At 38.2% G+C, this 23,706-nt stretch overlaps 1 long non-coding RNA gene across 1 annotated transcript; it reads left to right on the forward strand.

The window, feature by feature from the left end:
- The first annotated feature begins 53 nt into the window (after positions 1-53).
- On the forward strand, positions 54-21,280 carry LOC138067503 (uncharacterized). Its single transcript, XR_011141585.1, has 4 exons — positions 54-655; positions 1,932-2,145; positions 8,773-8,825; positions 20,138-21,280. It is a non-coding gene; the product is annotated as an uncharacterized lncRNA (long non-coding RNA).
- The last annotated feature ends 2,426 nt before the right edge of the window (positions 21,281-23,706 follow it).

Here is a 23,706-nt window from a genome sequence, read left to right on the forward strand (position 1 = left end):
CGGGCCGGCCGTGCGAGCGGGGAGCGCGGCGGCCCTGCGGGCGGGGCGGCGGCGGCGGCGGCGGGGCGTTGCCGCCGCCATGGCGGGCTGAGCGCGGTGGAGGCGGTTGTGGGAGCAGCGCCAGGGGGACGGGGCTCCCCGGGGGAGTCCTGAGCGCTGCCTCCCCGCGCTTCTGGGGGCTCCCGTGATAAAGTGTGTAGGAACTGGGTGGGCAGGGCCGCCTCTGGGCACTTACAGTGCGGCTCGGGCCCGGGAGAGTCAGGCCCAGGCCCTGGCTTGGCCCAGGCCAGGCGCTGACCATCCTCCTCTGGTGCCCCCCGGGCTGGAGTGTATGTGGGCTCTCGGGGTGTGGGGGGGGCGCGGAGCACCTTCTTTTGTGAAATCTGAGCTCTCCGGTATGGCAAGCAGTTCTGTTTCCCATGGCTGAGGGAACGTCATAGCTTTTACTCCCTTTGCTGACCTCCCTCGGACTCTGAAGCTTTTTGCAGCTCAGGCCCATTGCGGAAGACCACCTTGCTGCTTGCAAAGTCACAGTCTGGACCCGGTGACATAGGCTCACCTCTCTGCTGCTGCTTTGGCATTTTTGGTATAACCAGGCTTTGAACCCTGGACTGCAGTTGCTCCTGTGGTGTTTCCCTTCCCTGTGCCCCAGAAGGTGGGGATGACCTTACCCCCTCACCCTTTTGTTTGCCTTCTTGCCCAGTTTAAGGGACTCCATAGAGCTGTGAGCATTGGCCAAAGGCAGGCACATTTTTAGGAGTACCCTAACTGAGTGCTCTTTCATGGAGGGAGGTATACCATGTGTTTATTGAGAGTATATCAGATTAGTGTGCTTGTTTCAGCTGTGCTTTGCTGGATATACCTTCACTTTGGTACGCTTGTCTGTAGTTCCCTTCAAAGCCTTGACCCTTCTGGCTACAGCAAGGTTGTTTCTTCATCAGACCACAAGGAGCAAGTTTATCAGAGTACTCTGACTATGGGGCTTGCATGATTGTATCTCTTCTAAGACAGTCTGCTTGAGTTCTTTCCTAGAACAGTAGGTGCTGACAAAGGTTTTCTGTCTGGTATTTCCTTTGATACCCTACGTTTGATCCTCTAACTTCATTTCTCTTCCTATTTCCCTTCTCTCAGTAGTTTTCCTTTAGAATTAGTTGTTTCTCTTGGTCCTTTTCATCCTTTCTCTTCTCTTGAGGAAGGTCCTTCTAGGCTTATGGGCCAGTTCTGCTCCTTCGGTATAGGGAAGATCACATAGCTGTATACCATACGGCAGTCCTGACATTTTGCTTTCTTCCCTATCTTATGTCATGGCAGTTGCAGTAACTGCAAAATCCTGAGCAGAGACCATTCGTAAGCAATGCTGGAACGTTAAGGGCAAGAGGACATCTAAACAGACAAGATGGGCAGAGGATGCCCGCAGATCAAAAATATCAGAATGGGCGGATAGTTTGTGAAGTTGGCAAACAACAAAGTAATTCTACATTTTACTGCTATGTTGAGATATTGTAGGTATAAATTATGCTAAAGGCATGGTTGAAGAGGGAAGACTAAAACAGTAAACAGAAAGGATACTGAGAGAGAAGAGGTGAGGGAAAGAGAGAGGAAGGAAAGGGATGATGGTAGGAATGAAGGTAAGAGAACAACAACAAGAAGGATGTTGAGGAAGTTGCTAACTAGTCAAAGGAAACTGAGGACTGTAGAAAGTAGTCAGATGATATTACTCCTTTTGGGAATTCCTTGCTTGCTTCTACAGTTAGTTCACCTAGCTTACATGTCTGGCCCCTTACTATCTTTCTGCAATAGACAGAAACCAGATGTGTGTAGTTTCCCTTTCATATGGTGTTAAGCCTTCTGAGATGTTGAGAAAGTGCTGTGATCCATGGTTTTGTTTCATTTTGTGTCCCATTGTCCTCACCACCCTTTCTTTTTTCCAGGTGGTATTGCCATTCCAACTGGTACTTGTTTTCTAGCTGCTATTGTTAAACTAAACCTTTGGGAGGCTTTTGCATGATCATAAGCAAGTTCTGGAGCTTCAGGATTTGTCTTCACTGCTAAGACACCTGTTATTTACCACAGACTGACTGCTATGCACTTACTATCCCTGGTAAAAACACAATGGAAATCGTGCATTTAGAGCTTTACTGTTAGGTAAGTCCCAAGTGATCAGCTCAGCATGTAGTATAGTGCTGAAGCTGATATTTCTACTGGGAAAACATCATGCATGTACCTGAAGGCTAGTCTTCAGAGCTAAAATGACAGTTTCTTTACATCAGGGTACCTATAACATGAGGATATATTTTCTGTTCCACTGGGAAATGGTGTGTGTTGCCATATATACAAACGGTAAAGCAGACTGATATTCTTGAATAAAAATGTTAGCATGCAGATTAATTTATTTAAATTATATTTTGGTAGATATTTTAAAGGCATTCCTCTCTCAAGTATGAAGACTAAACTTAGGTTAATTTAGTGAAAATACTTCCCAGTAAACCTAGTGTTCTGTGTCTCCATGCAGCAACCAACTTAAATATTTGAAAAGACTTGAATACAGAAAGTCCTAGTCTGGAAGAGGAAAATTATTTCCAAAGAGGACTTCAGTGCTAAAGTTTTATAAATATATTACATGGAGAGCTACAATATCTTACCTAAAACAAGCTAGATTGCACTTTGCTGGATTTGGATGATAAGAAACACTCTTTGGGTTTTAAAATGCTTACTGCCAAATGCTTTCCTGATTTTTGAAGCTCAGAAATGTAGAGTTAATCTATATTTTCACTTATTTCCTGCAAAGATACTGCTCTTACGAAAAGACAACATCTTAAACACATATATAGGCCATGGCAATGAATGGCAAAAAAGATGGCAGAATATTATTTTGCACTTCTGTCCAACAACGCTAATTCCAGTTTATGGTCAAGGAGCAGCTGCTTGCGCCTGCCCTGCCTGTGACTCCTGCAGTGCTATCTCTGGACAGACAGCTGAACCAACTTTGCAGAATGTTGTCATTCTCACTTGATCCAAATCATGAAGCTTTCAAGACTGAAGGAAAATACAATCTCCCTTCCCCCGCCAAACACTGTAACACCCTGAATAAACATGGAAGTAATTTGCTGGCCAGAATAGAATGTGAAGCACTGATATAATACCCTGGTATTCATTGTTGCTCAGTGTCAGAGGATGCATTTTGCTCTTCCTGAATCTCAAATGACCTCCAAGGATAGATGAAGGCCAGACATCTGAAACAAGCTTTAAATTAAAGTGAAAAATGTTCAGCTACCTGATAAATTCCACTTCAGACAAATGTTGCTTTTCCTGGAATCATGGAGCAGGTGTGTGTCTAATTTTGCAGTTGTTAGGTGTAGCTTTACTAAGTGGGAGAGAGCTAAGATCTTTCCTTTGCTTGCAAGCATGTTATCTTTATCTCTACAAGAGCTCTGTGGGTACAAAAACAATTTCACATGTTGCTGAAAAATAAAGAGATAAGTACTGTCAGGAAGATACTGGTGGTGACACTGCCATATGTGTTACGTATGGAAATACAAGGGACAATGGACGTGAGAATGTGGAGGATATCAAGAGAAGGTGGAGGTGATCTTCTGTCACTTATTCAGTGATCATTGCTAGAAAAGTAGGCAAGAGACCATGAGGTCTGCAGGATGGTTAATGTCAGAGAGCTGATGGCAAATATTTCCTTTTAGAGAAAACTTAATAATTCCTATTGATATAGAAGGCACTGTTACCTCAGAGGGTCTTGATCCATTTTGCAGCTGCTGAATGAAGACATTTGGTATCAGCTGAAATTTGACAGATTAAATTATGTAACACCCTGTGCAAATATGAATGAGAACAGAGAAATAATCCAAAGGGATTTAAGAGATTAGAAACATCAGAACATGTGGGAAAATGAGAACAAATTAGGGGAAACACACACTGATACAGCTAAGACAAAGTCTGTTAAGCATTCCTATTTAATGGACGAGAGCGATCAGAATAGAAGAGTTCCAAAAGATGGTTATATGCTCACTGCACATAGTGCTCGGGGAAGCTGAGTACACTTGCAACCGCCTTGGCAGTAAAACTGGCCACAGTAAATCCAGGCCTTACATAAAGGCAGAGGAAATTACATGCCACGCTCGGTAAAGCTGGTGAAACAATAAAATATTGGAAGCTCTTGTTACTGGCAAGATACTGGTAATTTGGAGGGAATTTGTAGAAAATTGGCTTAGAAAATGGAATATTACATTACAAAATTAGAAAATGGATTGCTGGAGGTAGATACACTGGTTTAGAAAGAAGGATTGGAAGATTTAAATATATGCAACTTGGCAATAATGGCAGTTCTCACATTTTTAATGATGTGACTACTAAGGAAGGGAAGAATCTGGAATGGCTTTCAACATTTAGGGGTAGAATTATCATGATATGATTATATCTTCTGCACCTTTCATCCCTGAAATGGATCTCTAGGGCACATAAAAGGCTCCTCCCTTCCCCCAAAAGGGGAGGTTTCAAAAAACCTTGAAAAAGATAAACAGCAAAACACTTAAGTTCCTCCGCTGCACTCAAATCTAATTGTTTGAGATTTTCTGGCCTATTGCTTCTTTCTATTTAGTTTGTAAAATGATAAAGATATGCACCTCTTTCAAGCTCTAGGTGCCTTTAAATAGTTTAAAATCACGGTGAACTTTAGTAAATTGACACAAGTTGTGTTTGCTGGTCACCACTGCCATAATTACTCACACTATTTCTTCTGATGGTCATAATGTTAAGATAATTTCTGAACTCACACTTAAATTTTGTCCCTAACTGACACTCAGAGGGAGGTGAGTGCTTTCCAGAACGTACCAGTGGTTGAGGTTTGATGCCCTGAAGAGTGAAGTGCTGAGCTAGGGAGCCTGTAATGTGCAAGCAGATTTTTCTCCGGAATTGAAAAGCTCAGGCTGTCTACTTTTGCTTGTGTCAGCTGTAGCAGCATGGAAAGGCAAAAGAGACAACCTTTCAGAAAAATTAAACTGGAATTATTTGGAGCTTCAAAGATAAAAAACAATACCCTGAATTCCACCTAGAGCCCCAGGCAGGTGGTGCTGCTCAGCACTCATTGCTGTAAAAGTAATGCTTTCCTCAATATCCAGATTATCGGTGTGCTGGGTTCATCTTCTGAATTATCTCAAGATATGAGTAGAAAGCTGATAGTAGCCTACTCTCAAGATTAAAATAGAATGGGACATAACAAAGTGTCTTCCAGAATAAAAGATTGTATTTATTTTTTCCAGTATTCATTTCAGAAGAAGAATGCTTCAGTTCTGTTGTTACTCCAGCCAACACTGTGAGCTCTGATTCAGCAAGGTGCTTAAGCTGGTGCCTAATTTTAAGCAGTTAGGCTTGCTGAAAAAAAATTCAGCTTACGGCCTTAAAATGTAGCCATAGGCTTAATTAATTCATCAAATAAAGGGTCTAAATTGCAAATCTAATTCTCAAATGGGAGCTTCATTCCTTCAGTGCAGAAGTCTTTGCTGACCTCTTGGGTATTTCTCTCACTCTATCAAAATTAAAACAGCTCTGTTTAGACAGGATTGGGATTGATTTGTTTGACACGTCCTGTGGAATTGAAAAGAAAACCCTAACAATATATTTTATTTATGACTTGCACTAATTTTATCATTCTTTTTAAAGGGCAAGTTCCTCGTGGAGCTATTACCTACTGTGTTTAATATCCTTATTCTGCCATGCACATAGACCCATGGTCCTTTCAGAATCCTACTTTTGTTTTACAATTGAGATTTTCTAATACTGCTATATGCTTTGCTTTACTTTGGTCATTATTGTTTATGTCTTTGTTTTAGTGAGTTTACTAACACGTTTCAGTTTTAACTTCCTGCCTGCCCCCTCTTTCTTGCTGCCATCTGCAAATAAGATCAGCATATTCTGCACTACATTCTTCAGTTCATTAATTAAGATGTTACATAATTTTGGAACAAGAACTGGCCTCTGCAAGGATCAGCTCAATGGCTCTTCTTAGAAGGCAGTGAACTATTATTTCAATTATTCCATGTTCATAAATTTTAGACAGTTCTATATCTATTTTAGAAGGTTTGATTATAAACCCTATTTCTGTAATTTCCTTGTGAGGCTATCACGTGAAAATGTAGACTTTATCTTGCAGAGTGGCATCTATGCTCACAGTGTTTCCCTTATCTGTAAACTGCCAGTAAATTGATACAAGCATTGTGAAATTAAGCACTTATACCTCAAGATATTCCAAAAATTAATAATTTTCCACTGCATTAATATGTACATGCTGCACATATTATATATTTAATTCAGGTTTAATGGGACACTTGAAAATCTATATTTAACAGGAAAACAGGAATATAGCATATTTACTTCGGAGAAACTTTAACTTTTGGGATTCCTTGATTGCTGAGTGCTTGATTTTTACAGGCTGTAGCTTGCATCTTTATTAGTGTAATTTGACTATTATTTTAAAAGAAATAATAGTGACAGAGGCTTAGGAATATTTAAACTAGGATTCTTCATCTGTGCTATGTACAAGCTTTTCACCATTCGGCTTAGCTTAGCTACACATACACCCTTTCTAGCCTTTTCTGAAGAACTGTTAGCCTGCCCGAATTTAAAATCACCTCCTGGTTCAGCAGTTTAGCTTATAAATTCCTGTGCCCAAGAACCTGGGCAGTTATTACATCTAATAGACCATATCTGTCATTATTGGCCTGATCAATCTTCCAGGCCCCTAGCAGGCTGCTTCACTGAATTCAGGAACCAGATCCAGATCTACACTTCAATATAGGATTCATGAACTGATAGTTGAAATTAGATACCTATATTATGCAGTCAAATTGAGCCTCTCAAAATAGTCTTAATAGGTTAATATATCCATATTACAATGTAAGATGGGCACCTAAATCCTTTAAGCTCCTCTGGAAATCTCACTCTGTGTTCATACCACCTGCAATATTCTTCAACTTCTACATCGATACGAATAAGTGCATAATGCCCCTTCTTTGATATAAAGTAACTATCAAGTTATTTGAATGATCTCCATTGTAAATTAGAAAACAAAAGATCACACTCATCTTTACACTGTCAGTATTTTTCTGATACAGAAGAGGTATTTGTTAATAGGGAATATGGAGTCTTTGACATTTTGGGTCCCAATCCTTCAGTGAAACTGCTCATGCACCTGCTTACTTTGTGCGCAAATCTTTCTAATGAATTCTAAAGGACTATTCATGTGCATAAAGCTAAGCCTGTGTGTAAAAGCCTTTGCAAGACTGGGCCTAGGTTGTAAGTTTGATAATGACCTGCGGCTGATTCAACAGAGAACAACAGGTCCTTTTTAAAAGTTGAGAAGTTTATCTGCATTTCAGCTGCACAGGTATGGGGAATTCTGAGAAACCTCATACTACACAGAATTCTCAAAACTGACCAAGAAAAAATGACAATGGGCATCTCCTGTATTTTTTCATTTTGTTATGATGCTATATTTTAACTACATCTTTGTAATTCTTGATTTCAGCTTGATTTCATTATCGCTATGCATTCCATTTGAATAACTTTATTGCAAGTGCTCAGGAGCTTTCCTGTTTAAAATCCATACAGATACAGGTAGCGTGTTTTTAAGAGTAGATCTGGTGGGAGAATGATAGTTGTGAGAAATCATAATTGTTCTTTTTGGAACATTTTTGTTTGAGGAGAGAGCAAGACAGCATTGATTCATAAAGAACTGCACAGAAGGGCTTTTCAGATTTGCTTATTCTTACCGTGCCATATTCTGCCTTCTGCTGCGACTGCTTTGTGCTGCACTGCAGCAGCTTATGTTCCCAAAGACAGCGCACTGCCTGCAGGAGCCTCCCCAGAACATCAGGGCAATTCGGTTGTGGTACATCTCCGGAACCTTTTTCTCCCTGTTGCTTCCATGTGGTGCTTACATCAGGAACTTCTATAGACTTTGATAAAGTTTTTTTTCATGAGTTTAACTTTAAACATGCAGGTAGTGCTACTGAAAGCACCATCTGTGTTTTTAACTGTCCATGAGAAATCAATGCTATGATTTAAATGAAAGCAAAGTTCCTGCTTGGGGATATAGATTTTGGCATTTAATATGCTGAGTATATGAGATAGGCATGTTTATGTGCCATCACAAAAAGGAAATGTTTTCTTTTGCATAAAGCTAACTGTTGTCTTACAGTGATCTGCTAAAATTATCGCTCCACTTACTCATGTTTAGGTAACATTGGCTATCAAATACCACTTGTTTATTAGGCTTACTGAGACTAGCTTATCGTGAAAATGATGCTGTTAAGATAAAGTGCGTGAGAAAGGGGGAAAGAGTCTGTGTCTTACAGCTTAAATCATCTTTTAGTCATACTAGACTGGTCCATCAGAAAATTCTTATTTCCATAGTTAAACGATGAATTTAATAACCTCAGCCTGGTGCAGAAGTGAGGAGAGTAGGCATGGAAAAACATACCAAAGAAGCAGTGGGTGAAGGTGATAGTCCTGGAACCACCACTTCTGGCTTTGTTCTAGTTCTTGTCCTTGGGGACATGACAGACCTTTTGCTGAGTTTGATGTAGTAAAAAGAATGAAGAAGATACTACTTATAAGGCATTGTGCTCCTTTGCCACTCTTTTAAACTATTATTATTATAATGTACAGAAAGAGAAAAGTTATGGAGTTAGGGAGTATTTTGCTGTTTTATAATTTAGTGGTTCATGCTGAAGTTTTCTTTATGTTCTTTCTGTTTTTATGCAGGCAGCCTAGAAGATGGACATTTGACAGGCCACAATAGACTGCTCCTTTCCCAGGTATCTCCTGCTTGTTTCCTTTATCTGTGAATAGGAAATGGCTTAAAGGCACCTGTGTTATGAAGGTCCCAGGGGCAGCTGCCGGACTAGTGAATGCCTGATTATGTGTTAACATGCTTTGTCAGATATTGGCAGAATCTGTTCTCTTCTTTTGCCTTTTCAGCAAGGGTACCATTGACAGACTGGCTACCCATTTATAGAAATGTTGTCCATCAAACTGTGAGGAAGGACAATGGTGTTTTTCTGTGGCCAGTGACTGTGGGAAACTTTTCTTTGGCTATTCAGGCAATTTTTGTAGCTTGCTCTGAAGAGGAGAGACTGATGAGTGCAAAAAGTACAATTAAGCAAAGCCAGACTTCAATTGAAGGCTGTAGTGTAGTCTGCTGTTCTCATTTTTTTATTTGGAAAAAAATCTATGGGTTTTCACATTGCTGTGTGGCATTCAGCGGGGGGCTATTACAATCCTAAATTTTTTTTCTAGACCACCTAATTCTAAGTAAAAATTAAATGTAATGAGAGCCACTTGGAGTTCTGAATATTTTAAAGCATAATTCCCACAGAAGGGATTCGACCTAAACTGCAGAGAGCATCAGTTGGCTAATTATAGCTGCATTTTATATTACAGCAGGTGTCAGATGCAGTCATCTCAATAAAGTCCACATAATACTCTGGGAAATAACAAAAGCTTTTCTTTGAATGTGGGTACTAATTTCTCCTAGGTGTCATATGAGCTCTGATACTTCTTATTGGCATTAACAAGAGCACTGCAGCACTCAAACATGCTTTTTGCTTAGGATGAATTGATACTGTAAAGCACTTACTACTCAGACTTGGCAGATGTCAGTAGTTAATACTAGTGTTGCAGAGGTTGGTATATAATGCAAAGAGTCTTATGTAAATACTTTTAGATGATGGGCTGGTTTTGAGAATGAGTGTGAGCCCTGCACCAACTTCCTTAATGAAAGCTAAAGAGACAACAGCAGGATAACTGCATTTACTTCAGCTTCTGTCTTAAGTCCTCTACTACAAGTAAAGGGCAGATGGGAAGGCAGTAAACTAATGAACAAAAGCATCAAACTTAATAAGCACTTCATGCATTCATACCATTTGCTTGATTCAATGCGAGCAGCAAGTTGGAGTTACTGAAGTGATGGGTAAGAAAGGTCATTCCTAAGCCTTGAAACTGAGATTCCCAAAAGGTTGTATCATCAGAACAGCCTGCATGCACTGAAACTACAATCTATAGGTATTTGATGGTCACCTGACTTTTTAATTAAAATACAAGCTTCTATTATTCCAATAGGAATGTTTTTTAAATATTCATGAATCAGTAAAATAAATACTGAAGTGGGTAGTTTCCACAGAAGCCTTTAAATACGAGGAACTGTAATGACATTGAATTGAAATTACAGGGACAGTGGACAGGATGCAAAGCAAGTGCAGCAAAGCCTGTCCAGCTGATTGTGCGCTGCTTTGCAGCACAGGCACTTACCAAGCTTGCCAGGTACCCCAAGAAGGGAAAGATAAGAGAAGCCTCAGTACAGAACAACAGGGTCAAAGGCTTGAGAGGCTTGCCACTTCTCTCAAAGTGGATAGGACATGGTTATGCTGAGCTTGATGAAATTAAGTCTTCAGCTTGGCCAACCGTAGAAGAGCTCCATCAAAGAGTAATGCCAGATGTTAGCCAATCATGCAAGAAGAACAAGCATCTACCACATAATAGCGGAACCAAGGAAATTCAATAGAAGATGAAAATCTCCTATCATCTGAGTATTCTATAGGAGCAACAAGCCACCTAGCTATTTATGTAGGGCTCTGTCCCTCTCCCCACATTACTCTCCCATGAGAAAAGGTTCTCCCAAACAGCAGGCTGCCTTAATTTCTTGCATGGAAGCCTATGGAGAAGTGCAGAGGTTACAGAAATAATAAATACAACTTAATATAAAAATCTTTCTTTTTTTAATGTAATAAATAATCAACTGAACAAAACTGAACCACAAATTCCACTGTGTTACCTTAGCAACTCCGTAAGAAAAATGATCACAGCTTATGAAATATCATTTATTATTTTGTAGTATTGCAGAATATTTTAAATCTTGATCTTACTGCATTACATACTAAAAATACTAACATATAGGAAAGGCCTACTTTTTCCCTGAATACTCGATGCAATGAGTAATTTATAAAAAACAAATGAAAGTGAATTAGAGAAAGATATCTGTATTAAGAGTATTTCTGGACTAGCCTATACATATTATTCAAAAAAGTGTTTAATTATATTTAAAAAATGAACATAAAGAATTCATATAGCCTCTAAACCTGGCCAGAAACAGATACAGACAGCAAACACACAGAGAAACAGAAAAGAAAACAAAGTGAGAAATAATTCTTTGGCTAATCCTTTGCTGGCATCTGGGAAGGAAAAGGCTGTCTGTGAGGGAGCTGCTTTAGCTCTCACACATGAGGATACCTCTAAGAAAAAGACATATGAAAAGGCCTGAGAACAAAAGCCCAATTATAAAAGCTGAGAGCATGATTGCCATTGTACAAATGAATTTACTAATTTACCCCATTTATTCCCTATAATCCATTTCTGAAACCTATTAATGCTGAGAGCAGCCCAGCTTAATCTGGAACGCTCCGATGAGTTCTGTGAAAGGTAGGGAAGGTAAGCGAAAGGTAGATTTAGCTGTAGGAATTGTCAAAATAGTCATCCTCTAGCTGTCTCCCTTTTAGTACAAAAGGCATGAGGAGGCCGCCGGCATACTGCATTGCTTTCCCACTATTTCTTTCCTCTGTCCTAATTTCTGTTTTTGGCACGTGCTCCTGTACATGTGATATGCAGTTGGGTATTAAAGAATATGACTTCCTCCTGCCAGCAGATATCCCCATTATTTTATTCTGGATATTCTAGTGGGAGAAGGTAAGTGTTGTTACCAGCAAGTAGAGATATTGTTGTAAAAACCAGCTCTCCTGATAATGTCACTCAGAACTTACTACCCTCCGCAGATTACAAAAAGCTAATGGCTTCTCCTTGTGATGTCTCTGAAGGAGTCTTTGGAAGCACATATCTGTCAGACAGCCCCTGTAGTGATGACTGTTACTACCTTAGATACAATATGAATTTTGTGTGTGTGTAATTCTCCTGGATTATTCTAAAAAACTGAATGAGTCTAGGATAATTTTGTGTATCACCTACTGTGAAAATTGCTTTGGTTGCAAGCAGAATCAACTAGTCTGTGACCTACACTTCTTGATATTAGAGGTTATATTAAACTTACTGCACTCTCCTTTCTCCACAGTTATTACTCCTTCTTCCCCTCCATTTTTACCCTAAGATTACTAGGAAGTGATTGCTCAGTGCAGGCAGCACAGATGGCAGCTGAAGGGCTGTATCTGCCAGGTGTCTGCATAACAGCTGAGTCAGCGTCTGCAGCTGAGCACAGCTCAATTTCTGACATAAATGTTCAGCACCATTGCTCTGAACCATGGCCTTGTATGCCCTTTGGAAGGACCTCTGGAAAATTCTGGACTATGTGCAAGTGCACAAAATTTTGGCAAGTGGAAGTCAGAGGAAGACTTGCTCAGAAGACAGAAATACCTCCTGTACCTGCTATTGTGGATGTGAAGGGTAGACTTTATGATGTAAAATGTGGAAAAATGTAGTCTCTAATATAATAATAATCACCTATGCTCAAAGAAAGTGTGTGGCAGATCTGCTCAGGTTTGCTGACTGTAGCAGAAAAAGGAAGGCCAATCTTTAGAGCTAAGGCAAAGTTACCTGGTCCTGTGTTAAGTAGGTGCAAAGAATTAGTTCTTGCAGCTTGGGAGGGCAGCACAGGCTCATGTCGTTCTGGGTTCTGTGCAACTGGTTTGCTCTTGATAGGGTTCGGATGTATCCAACAGCTCCTTTCTGACAGTTGTGGTCCACAAATCAGTTATGCAGAGAGAAGTAGTGTAATCTACTATATACCATCCACTCAGGGTACCACAATGAGATACTTTCCTGTAGAGAAACAGTGCAGATACATGTTCTTCTAGCTTGGTCCCTATGTGCAAACAGATCCAAGAGATGGGAGAACAAGAACCTTGCTTGAAGGAGAAAAAGAAATCTGAAGAAGAAAGAAACCAGATGATGGCTAACATAAGGAGGAGTTTGGAAAGAGGTGGAAGATTGCACCTGATTGGTCTAAGGACTTCAAAAAGCTTTGAGAACAAAGAAAGATAGGAAATGTGAGAGGGAGTTCTGGGCATAGTGCCTAGTATGACTGGCAAGTTAAGGGACCAGAAATGGAGCCAATGCCTTATGTGTGGGAAGGCATTGTTCTCCTCTAACAGTTTTATAGGCAACATAATTTCATTGTGTGCATGGAACATTTTAGCTCATTACAGTGCTATAGATGACATAGTAATCTCCCCACAAACTGGGGAGATTTTGGGAGGAATTTTGTTGCTCCCTTAGTAACTTCACAAGATCAGCTTCTGGAAAAAAAAAGGGGGGGGGGGGGGGAGTGGTATGGGAAAGAGAAATTGGAAATTCCCAGAGAGTTCCGTAGACCCTATATACATCATGGCTAGATCGATCATCATAGCTGTCTGGAAGAGGGTTTGTGCATAAGAGTAGCAAGATCCCAAGAGTCATAGCATTGATGTACTCCATTTCTAATAGTTTTGTAATGAGATATATGGGCTAGTTCATCATTATCAGGGCTGCTAAGAACTGAGCTGTGGAATTTAATGGAGAACTTTAGTCCTAGATCCAAGCCTATGAAAGTGAAACAATGTTGATGCTGCTCCCTGTGAAAGATGTATCCTTTGGGGAAGCTCATTTCTTTTTTGTTAAAGAAAAAAAGAAAAAGATTTTCATAAAAATGAATAGGAAAATATATGTTTAATAATATGTCTGTGTACACAGCAGTTTAATTTTACTTCAACTGTGGCACATAAGACCATGAAACAGCTTAATCTGGCCTTTCATTAAACCACACTATCTTTAAACATATTTCAAGGAGAGGGAAGAGTGTGGGGTGTTAAAAATGTATACAAAGATTTTGCAGGTAATGTTTATGTGAAAGTTCGAGCTATCCAAGGCCAGAGTACTTGAGGAAGTGAGGGACTGTTAAATTATTATCATCTTAAAACTAATTACCATAACCTATGGAAAATACATTTGTCATAACAAACATAGAACATATTTTCTAATTTGTACTATGGTTCTCAAGGTCATTCAGTGACAGAATGCAAAATCTTTTATTTTTCTCATTCACACCCTGTGTCAGGTGCATAAATTCTATAGCTACTGTAGAAAGGCATTTAAAAATTGTAAATTATTAATGAAGAAAGTATATCTTTGCCCAATATTACACAATAACCTTTATCTTGTGAACAGAGTTTAACAATACACGAACTCAGGCTGGCTTTATTCCACTAATACATGCTATTTCCAAAAGTCTGTTGCCTATATAGTAAACTCAGTGTGCACACAAATGTCCTAGCATTCCTGGAAAATGAATTTGAAATCCACATTTATTGTACGTGCTTTGGGGAAAGAACCATCTGTTGTTATTGAACAATGCACAATGGGATGTTGGTCTGTAATTGAGGCTTCTAACCACTGTGGATTTTTTCACAAATGTTTCTCTTTTCCTCCCTCTCTTTTGTCCCTCTGCAGACTATGCCAGTGTTTCAAAGGCTGGGATCCCTTGCATCCTCACAAGTCTTTACGCTTGCCCAAATATCAGGTTCAGTTTAGCCCAATATTCTTCACAAAGATAAAAGGGTGACAGATCCTCACATATTTGTGCTTTTGCAAACTTGATAAGCTGATTCTGTGCATAAAGCCTATTCTAAAGCTGTCTGCAAAGTGAAGTGGTGCCAGTAGAAGAAGTGCAAGGAGCTAGGTATTTAAACAATATGCAGTAACATGCTTGAGCAATATCTCTTATGCTATAAACAGAAAATGCTGTAATAGCCTTAATTTCCAATTTTTTAATTTAGAAAACTTACTTTTAAATCTAATTTCTTTGTGAGCGAAAGTCCGCATTTGTTATCGTAAGTGGATTTCCAGTCTTCTTCACGTGTATGGGCTTTTATCAGTATTATTTAGAACTGTAATACTGGGCAAGAAGATATATTACTGAATGCTTATTTTACAGTTTTACTACCTGCACATATACATGTGAGTCCTACATTAATCACTGTGAATCACTGACTTTAATAGCCAATTTATACATGATAGATTCATATGTTCTATCATTATGAATAATTTTTCTAAAATGAGTGAATTTACTAATGTATTGATAAAGTTTTGTGATTTATATTCTGTGATGTAGTAAAACCAGAAAGCAATGTGAAATTATTGAAGATATCCAAAGAGCCAGAATGTGTGATACTAGCAAATTACAAGTTGTGTTTCATTACAAATCACAAGTCTCTGGCATTGTAGTTAGGCTCTGTAGTGAGCTTTGCCCCTCAAGGGCGTCATGACCATAATGCTTGTTCCACAAACAGCTGTTCACTCGCAGTTTCTTAGGTTGTTTATGTAGTAGGTAGCCAGTAGAAACCATTGCAATTATCTGGTTGGACCTCCCACATAACCTCAATATAAGGATTTCCTGGAATTCCTTTTAGAATTAGAGTATATGCTTGAGAAAACATATTGTTCTTGATTATAGTAGTTCCAGATATGGGAAATCTACCAAAACTCTGAGTATGTTTCAATGATTAACTATCATAACCTTGAGAAAATAGTCTGAATTTGCATAGCTTTTAATTTCAGCCACTGAGTCTTGTTACGCATTTGCCCAAACTAATAACTTTCATCAAACTTCATCTTTCTTTAGGAAAAAACTTACAGACCCTGGCCGAATCACTGTTTAACTTTCTTCCTAGGTTTGTCTATAGGCAGAATTTAGCGTGCAGAAAGTATATGAATTCATTGTGCTTGAGCTAGTCAGTTCTAGTTTGCCAAATACACCTATTTGCTGCATACTAAGTTGCTAAGAATCAAACTACCATACCTAAAAAAAAAATTTATATAACATACATGAAATTGTTTATTTCACTTTGAAATAAAATGGACTACCTCTTAAAAAGGCACATAAGCAATAAGATCAACGATAGAAGGAATCAATATGAAATAGCTGAGGCAGTGTAAAATCACATTGTTGCCCAGTTTTGTCGCATAGATAATCCTTTTTTAAACCAAACAGATTGAGCTTCCTGGAACTTTGACCACTAGTCCTGTTTTCCAGGTCCTTGATTATTATTGTGGCTCTACCTCAAACCAATTCCAATTTACTAATGCCCTTAAACTGTGGACACTGAAGTGAACACAGTATTCTCATAACAACTGAACCAGCAGCAAGAAAGAAGGTAGTGTATACCCTCTCCCTTTGCTCAGTACTCTTGTACTTATACATCCAGATCACATGAGACCAGTTATGAGTGGGATATGTGCACTGGGTCCAGCAGACCCCTGTATTCTCAGAAGAATTCAGTGTGTTTATACTTCCATCTGGTCTGGTCAGGGAATAGAACTGTATCATTTGAGTTATAGTCTGCACTGCACATAGGCTGTATCTGTAGTTAGGATTGTTCCTAAAGCTCATGTGTTGGCTTTAAGTAGATTAGGGGGATTAAAAAGTTGATAAGGAAGGAAAACAGCTGTTGCTAAAATCTTTTCAGCGAGAAGTTGGTTCATTGTAACAAGACATCACTGGAAAGTTGAGGCTGGACAAGGATTAAAGAGATGCAAGTAGAGCAGAAGATCAAGTCAATCATGTTAATATTTTATCTAATGGGACATGTTACCCAGTATTAGTAGCCTGGATATGGATTTGGACTTTAGAGCCACTGATATGCATGTGACTGAATGGAATTGCAAGATGATGAGCACAGCTAATAGTCCCACACTGAAACACAGTATTCTGCTGCTGAATAGCTGACAGAGATGACCAGGACCTCCACAATGAACTGGGCCTCTGGAAAGCTCCAACAAGTCAGTTTTTGTTGATCTTGATTTGGACAGCTGGTATGATCAACATGATCGTGTTATATCAGAAATCTGTCTAAAGCAACACTGAAATGGACTGGACGTGGGCGGTGTTCCATTGTGCCTCTGCTGAGGAAGACATTCAGTTCCTGAGAAAGATATTCTTCAGGTGGAAAACACATGAGAGTGTTTTTGAGGCATTTAGCCACAAATATCAATGATGTCAGTAAGCCTGCTGTAACTGCCTGATCAGAATTCAAGGCACCCTCCTCACAAAAGGCCTGAAATTGAGGGCCTAAAGAGCTGTTATTAGTACAGGCTGAGCCTGAGCAGTGTTGCAGGGAGAAATCTCAACTGAATGTGTACTGTGTCCTCTAAGTTATTGACAACATCATTCATTCTTGCTTTAGAGCCTCCTATTGTGAAAATTCCTCTGTCAGCTTCTTTATTCCTAGATTTATGACAAAATCAGCTCATATAAAACATATATTGTTTGCTTGAACCCCATTACCGAGTAGTGCAGATGGTAGGTATCTGGATTCTTTATCTACAGTTTCCTCCCACTTCTGCCTGAGACACTCACCTTTAAGAATACCCCAGCCACAGGACTATACCTGCTCTTAAAGGGAAATTCTAAGTAGAAATGACTGTTCTGTAGAAGCAGGGTCAGTGTGCATGTTAACATACAGAGCACATACAGCCACATATGGTTCAGAGAGGTAAATGTTCACACATGGTTCAGAGAGGTAAATGTACACACATACCTAGGGGGAGCAGGGTAAAGAAACTGAAAGGTCATCTGCCCAACTGGGCTCTCTAATCACTTAGCCGGAGTCAGACTCAATCGTGCTTTGTCCTGTCTGACCCTATGGCTTTTATATTCCTGTCTGTTTTAACAGGAAGTTGAAGAGTTTACTTATTCAGAAAACCCAAGGCTCTGTAGGTCTTGTAGTACTAGCTCCCTGTACTTGTGGCATTTGTTTGGGAGGCAGAAGTTTTGAGTGAGAAGGAGGCCTAAACCAGATTTTTCTTCATTACTCTTGAAATAAATATCACTATCAGATGACAATATTGAAATATCCTCTTGCTTTTCAAAATATAGAATCTAAATATTGATTCAGAGCTTTTGCCTAATTATAACTAGTTCTACCATTTTAATCTAGTACAGAATCAATATCTCTCTTTGGATTTCTTTTGTTCCTAATTTTTTAATGGCTTTTTAAATTTAACTCTGTGAGCCACAGCATTCCTCTCTTGTACTTTTAGTTCTCTTTTTAGTTTGCTCTAACCTCTCTCTTCTGATCTGTATCCATTGCCCTTTACTTTCCTGTTCCTCTATTTTTTTTATAGGAGGTGTGGATTTGCTAATCAGTTATGTTTTTACAGCTGCTTTCACTTGGCTGTGCTGTAGGTTTGTTTCATAATTAGTCTGCCCTTCTTTGTTATGCAAATATGTTTGAGGATAACTTCCTCATCACCACCAAATGTCCTTAAGCAGTTCATAATTATTTAGTCACAGTTTTTTGTTCAAATTCTTTTCCCAGTTAATTTGAATGATTTATTTCTGGTTTGCATTTTACTCTGTTCCACCATTAAATTTATTTATGAGCCATTGTACCTAAACAAACATTACTTTTTTGTTCTGTCAAGAATTCTTCTTTACATCCTCAAGATGAGGTGTAACATAGAATCCTATATGGTAAAGGCAACAATTTTGAATGAAGACATCATGATCTATGATTTCTAGACAATCCATTGTTGTTTTAATACTGGAAACATGAGAACGCTGACATTTGTGACTCCCAGAGAAGTATCACCTAGTAATGCAGCTACACAGATTATGGAGAGGCTTAAGCACTTTAGGGTATACAAAGTTTAACCAGTCCCAACCTTATGCCACACTACCATACCTCCCCTCTCCCCCTTCAGACTTCAAATAAGTTCTAAACATTGATTTTAACATTCTAATCATGTGTTTTCTTTCAGGTCTCAGTAATACCAACTAGATTGATTTTATGCTCGTAACTGAGCTATTCCAGTTCCTCCTTTTTATTTTTTTTAATTGGGCTTCTAGCACTGGTGCCCAGGCAATTCAATAATTTCTTCTTTTTATGCTCTTTGATGTCTTGATTAAGTCTGTTCTCAACATCTTGATTTTTGTACTGCATAAATGCTCATTTGTTTCCTCTTTAACTCTCGTCTGTAAGTCTGAAAAATACCCTGACTTATCTAGTTGCTCTGTCCTCTAAAAAACTGGTTCATCTTCCGCACAGAAGGCCATCCAAACTGTACATTTTCGATCTACCCACAAGATAAGCTGATGGTCCATCCATCTTACATCATTTTTCTGGGTCACTTTTTGTTTTATATTTTCTATTGTTTTAAAGTAGGCATGCAATATTCTGTGATAAAGTGAAACCACAAAGACTAATTTTTAAATCTAGAGTATACATCATCAAACTAATTACCATTTTGTAAGTACTGTGTTGCCAATACTCACAGAATGCGTTTCCCTTAAGTTCATAATCTGGGGAATAGGTAAAAACACAACTTGAAATTTATATGCTTTTTAAATAGTAAAATAAGGGTATAAATAAGCAGGGATTAGAAAAGGAAGTAGTTATGTGATTTATCCTACATACAGCTATTTTATTTAAATATCCTCTGTTAGTCTTCCCTGCCTTCAGCTGGAAAGAGTAGTGCCGTTGTAGCAGTGGTGATCCATGAATCAAATAGATACAGGGTATGGAGAGAGAGATAAAATTAGATCTGATGATGTCATTAGAAGAGATAGACAAGATTTTGGGAGCGGTCTCCTCACCAAATTGTTACATCCATAGAGCTGTGATCAGGGACCTACCTGAAAGCTTTTCCTGTGTCCCAACTATACCAGCTTGTCTTATACAAGATATTCTTTCTCTGTACAAACTTTGTTTATCTTAAATGAGAATGAGATGATGCTATTTGCTTTAATTGATTATTTTTGTCTTGACTTCTTTATTAGGAACCTCAGTGAACAATTTTGGACGTCCAAGATCTCTTCTTTGAGAGAGAGATCAAATTCTTCTTGTGTTTCATTTTAGGAGCACTGTCTTCAGCCAAAGATTTGGAGAATGTTTGAATTCCCAGATTAAGGCAATATCAAGGGTGGCCATTGGAAATCCTCCAACATCTTTTCATTCCTTCAATCCTGGCAGTCTCCCCCATGCTTTTCCTGAGTAGGATTTCCCTTATCAGACATTCAAAAAGAGGTTGTAGGGTAATGTGATGTTAACATATGTTTATAATATATTAACTAGAACATTTTTGTCTCAACCAGATATCCATGAAGGACTCAGAAGGAATGAAAATCAAAATGCTGCTATGCAAACTAATTCACTATTTTGTCATGACATTTCCAGAATTGCAGTCAGCTATAAATCAGTTTGAAGGAATTTTTCTGTAATAACCAATTTCCAGTTGAAGTCCCAAACTGCTAATGATATTGGAGAAGAAATGAAAAAGATCACAGGAAGAAATAGCAGATAAATGTTTAGCTAAATCTGTTCTGTTTTAAGATATTATGTATCTAAGTCTTGTAGTAGTGGTATGTCTAATATAAAGTGATACAATAATTGACTTTACTGACTGGATTTTACAGTACTCTGAATTTGGTTGATATCATACATGTATGTGTATATAGAGAGAGAGATATACACATATATATATATATACAGGTATACGAAGCATTTAATAATTCCACATCATAAAAATATATTTCTATTTAATGTGTGGCACAGTTAATCTTAGATGCATTAACTACAGTTAATCTTAGATGCATTAACTACAGTAAGCCCAAGAACACAGTAGCTAAGAATTTCACGAGTGGTTATCTTTTGCAATTTTGAGTGCCTCTATTTTTGATTATGCTTATTTTGGGACTTCTTTAAAAAGGGATTGATTTTCAGAGGTGGGGGTACTTACCCAGGTATCTGAAAAGTTTCTTACTCAGGTATCCAAATATAGAGCCACTCAAAACTTTGAGTTGTTTTTGAAAAATATTGGTCATACCATGCTTTCATTTGTTTAAAGCAACTGAAATTTTTCTGAGCTAGGGGCACAATAAATTGTAGACTGTGGGGTGATAAAGTTGGATGAATCAGAAAGTCATAGAGGGAAATGTCAGTATTAGCACTGTTGAGTAGGAAGAGGTTAAGAAACTGCGTCCTGTAATTATCATTTCAGCTTCCTGGGAAACGTTGCATAGATTGTTTCTTATTTTGTATGAACGTTACTGTTTTCATCTGAATCCTGTGAGCTTATATTAGAAAGGGCTGAGCTTTCTCTCTTCCCTATAGATCATATAAGCACCTGAGTAATTCCATTTACTTTAACAAGACTACTTCAGCATCTGCTTAGAGTTATAAACATGTTTAAATACTCCGCTGGGACTTAAATAATGTGGTTTTGGATAGCCTCATCTTAGTATTACTATTCTTGCTAAACAAACATAAAGTGGAAATACAAAGCCCTGTGTTACTCTACTCCTATTCGTTTCAGAATAATAAAGTTTTCCTCTTAGATAATTTGTGTGCTTTATTCCTTTACTGGCACCACTGATATTAATCTTTGATTAATAATTTTGCTTAATACTCTCTGAAAATTAAAAACGAATGTATAATATCTATTTGTTTCCCTGGTTACTTGTAATGTTAAAGAAATCCAAAAGGTGGTGAAGCATGACCTTTCATTCCTGAGGCTGTATTGACTATCCTTCATCAAGCTGTGCTTTTCTAAATGGTCCCCATTTAATCTCCTAAAATGCTTTTTAAGATTCCCTTCTCCGAAAAGGAATCCAAACTAAATGGTCTGTAATTTCCTGAAGTGTTCCCAGAGTCTATCTTAAATAATGACGTTATTTTGGCCACTTTCCAGCCATCAGATCTTTTTCTGAATAGAATAACTTTGTAAAATGTCTACAAAACCTGCAAGAGTATCTGCCCTACTTTTTATAAGAAATATTGAATATGGGTAACTATTTATTGTGGAATGTTGTTATTAAATGTCACTATATTATAATGTCATATTATAGATGACTTAGTGTTTTCCTTTTTCCAATACCAAATCCACTGTCTCTTTCATCTAGAAAATACTCACTTGAGGTATTTACTATAAATGGGTTTTTGCATTTTGTATGTGGCTGCCTATAGTTATTTATAATAAATGTCCTTAAAAAGAGGTATTAGAATAGGAAGAGCCAAATTGTTTGTCCAGTATATGGTCTCAAACTAAAAGACTGAGTCCTCACAGAATATAAATAGGAAACTAGCAGAAAGCCAGAAATGATATCCTTGCTATTTAATATATAATTAACTTCATTTTAAGTTTAAAAACTAAAATAAGAAATAACTAGAAAGAACAGGTGTAGGACACACATGTACAACAATATGGCATAAAAAAATAGGTATTAGAAATACTTCTAGTACACATGTAGTTGTCATAGCCTGTACAGTGTAGTTACTTAGGGCAAGCAGCAATAGCTTGCTAACATGGACCATTAAGTGTCATATTCCTTCTTAAATATGTTAAGTTTATTAGTAAAAGTACTATCATTACTATTTCTTTGTACTGGGGCAATATGAGGGGTGCCAGTTAGGACTTTAAGCTTAACTGTGCTACATCTGTATAACAAAATAGTAATTACTACTCCACAGAACTTTGATTTGAAGTATTAGAACAGAAAACATCTGGATTTCAGGAGGAGAAGACACAGGATAACAGTTAGATGTCTAGAGCACAACCACTATGAAACTGCTGTTGAGGGCTGAAAGTCAGTATTAACTGATTACCATATGCATACTCCTGTCTATACTAAATGAAAAGTAAAATACATTGCCTTAAACTTATTTTCCACGAAAATAAAGCAAGGTGTGCATATGGCCAATTACTACAGGTCAGCTGATGCTCAATGCTTTGTTAAGGCTTAGCAGTGAAAGATGTCTAAGCCTTGTGTTTTGCTTATAGTAATTTTTGTGAGGTTTTTGGTGGTTTGTTCAATATACTACTCCAGCACTTCACCTGCAATACAAACTTTTAGTTTTAAATAATCTATACTTAATTAAAACAGTTGTCAGTTTGTGTTGTCCTTTTCATTCTTGAAATGCTTTAGGATTAATTCTCACAAAGCTTTGAGAAGCAAATAAGTATTAAAATTCCATTTTTACAAATTAAAACCTGGAGGTAAGATAAACATATCTGAATATCAACTGTAAAATTAGATACATCTGATCTGATTTTCAGAGGCACTGAACAGATCTGGATATTCACAATGGAAACTTTGGACTTGGTGGCTAAATTCACAAAAAATTGTGCATACCATAATACTGAGAATTACCAGTTTTTTGGTACTTGGCCTCAGGATGCAATCCACAGATCTGCATTAACTGCATAACTACCTAGGACTCCTCCTATGGGAGGAGTTCATTAACTCAGAATAATATTTACAGCAAGCAAGCATGAAGCTGCTTAAACTAACACTTGGGAAAGACTGATTTCCAGATTCTCATAATTCCAGCTGCCCCTCTGATGCATAAATAACACTTTACAAACTTCCCTCCACATGGATTGAAAAACTCTGAATCCTTTTCTGAAGTTAACTGTTTAAGTCATTTTTAGACAAATGAGAGACGGAGAGAACTGGGGGCCATGAGCATGATCTTAAAATCTATTGCCTAGAGTGCTCACGGGGTGGGGAAATTTTGGGACCGTTATTTAATGGCTCCAACTGCCAGTGGGAGGTGTCCCTCCAAAGAAGAGTAAAAACTCCTCAAACACCCAAATAGTGAAATAGTGCTCCTGGGAAAAGTAGCTTTAACTTTGTTTTTTCTCCCACCCTGAGGAGAGAACTGA

This window comes from Struthio camelus, chromosome 5 (genome assembly GCF_040807025.1).
Source record: "Struthio camelus isolate bStrCam1 chromosome 5, bStrCam1.hap1, whole genome shotgun sequence".
Classification (NCBI taxonomy): domain Eukaryota; kingdom Metazoa; phylum Chordata; class Aves; order Struthioniformes; family Struthionidae; genus Struthio; species Struthio camelus.